Raw genomic sequence first — 1,795 nt, forward strand, 5'->3', positions numbered from 1 at the left:
TTTTTTTTTTTAATTTAATTTTGAACTTCAGCAAATGCCTTGTCCTGCAAGTGGGTTAATAACCAGCTTGGGACTCTGCTCTTCCCACATATTCCCGGAGACATTTTGTGTTTATTCCTTTCTGCTCCATTAGAGATCCTAGAGATTTTATATATATATATGTACACACACACATATATATACATATACAAACACACACACAAGTATATATGGAGTAATTTTATGGTATGTCTTAGAGGCAATGACCATGACAAAGTTTCCTCACTGCTGCATTTCAGACCAGCCCTGCCTAAAAGCTTCTATGATCTACACAGACAAAGGGCAGGAGGGGAAAACAGAGCCCAGAAGACTTCCATGAGGTCTAACGGAGAGCCTGGGCAGGAAGCCCAGACCTCTGACCTCCATCCATTTCCCCATCTTCAATACTGCCTTTCTTTTCTTCTGTATATATTTTAATACCTACTTACTTTTCAACCTAGCACATTTTTTTCCCTCTAGCCTGATCTGCTGTGCCTTGTCTCATCACCGAGCATATATAGCGTGATGCATTATTTACCTTAGTCCATCCACTGGAAGCATTGTCCATCTTCCTGCCCAAGGAGCCTACAAATACGCTGTGTTAGCCTTCTACGGAGCACTTCAGGTGCTGTGGCACTGATGCAAACTGCCTGGATACAGGTTATTTTCTCAAAWTTCTTGGCAGAAAACAAATCTTTCAGCTCAGTGCCAGGCTAAGGCAAAATGTGTCTAACAAAATTAGGTGTGAGGGAGCTGGAGAAATGCAGGAAGGTGGAACTAAGCTCAGTATAAAGAGATCACAGGCTGTTTTTCTGGATTCATAGTAAACACAGATGGTAGTATTTAAACCTGTGCTTAGGAACTTGGCCTAGTTCTGCTGGACCACTAATCTTGATCAAAAGTGGGAGTTCAGCACCTCTTGCAGTGAGACCTTATCTGCAACAAGAATGAAAATCAAAGGTGGATTTAGACCCTATAAGTGAAACCACAGCCTATTCAAAGCCTCTGGCTTTGTCCTTTATTGACTTGCACAATTTCTGAGGGCACTGATATGCTCATTATCTAAGAAATGATGTCTCGAAGGTAAAGGTTGGAGCTCCAGCGTGTGCATGCACATGCCCTCTGCTGGGTACACAGGCCCTATTGAGTTCAGATACCACTCACAGCCACATCTGACACACATTGCTTCATACGGCATCTGAGCAGTTGGCGATCAGCTGCATGTCACATGAACCTCTGACCAGTACCAGGTTTGGCTTTGACCAAGCATCTTCCCTACATCTCCCTTCCCAGCAAAGCCTGCCAATCAAAACAATTAACTGACAGCATTAACATAATGTGGGAGCTCACCTGCAGAAGAGCAATTAGCAGAGKTCAGCTAGTGCCAGCAGTGGCCTGCTCTGCCATGGCTCCCTACAAGTAACTCTACAAGTAGAGTTACTACTGCTGACCAGGTTCTGGCCAGGCCCTCTCAAGCCTGCTGTGACCACTGCCTCAGTGAGTGCTCAAGCTCTCTTACCTCCTGCCCCTCTCAGGTTTTGAAAGTCCTGTTACCATTTCTTTGCGGTGTGTATTTTTCTGGGGTGACAACCTCATACAGGCAGACAGCTCCCTCTTGTGATAACACTAGTCCCCATCATTGACATGCATAGAAGTCGCCATAGTTCCCGAACCCCAACCATATCAAGGCCTTTACTGTTGCCCTATCCATCTCTGAACATCTATTAAGTYCCCTGTGTCCTTGCTATAGCCATTTCTAGTTTTGTGGGTATCCTTG

The sequence above is a fragment of the Rhea americana genome, unplaced genomic scaffold, assembly GCF_003343005.1.
Source record: "Rhea americana isolate MKP2758 unplaced genomic scaffold, rheAme1 scaffold_96, whole genome shotgun sequence".
NCBI classification, from domain to species: domain Eukaryota; kingdom Metazoa; phylum Chordata; class Aves; order Rheiformes; family Rheidae; genus Rhea; species Rhea americana.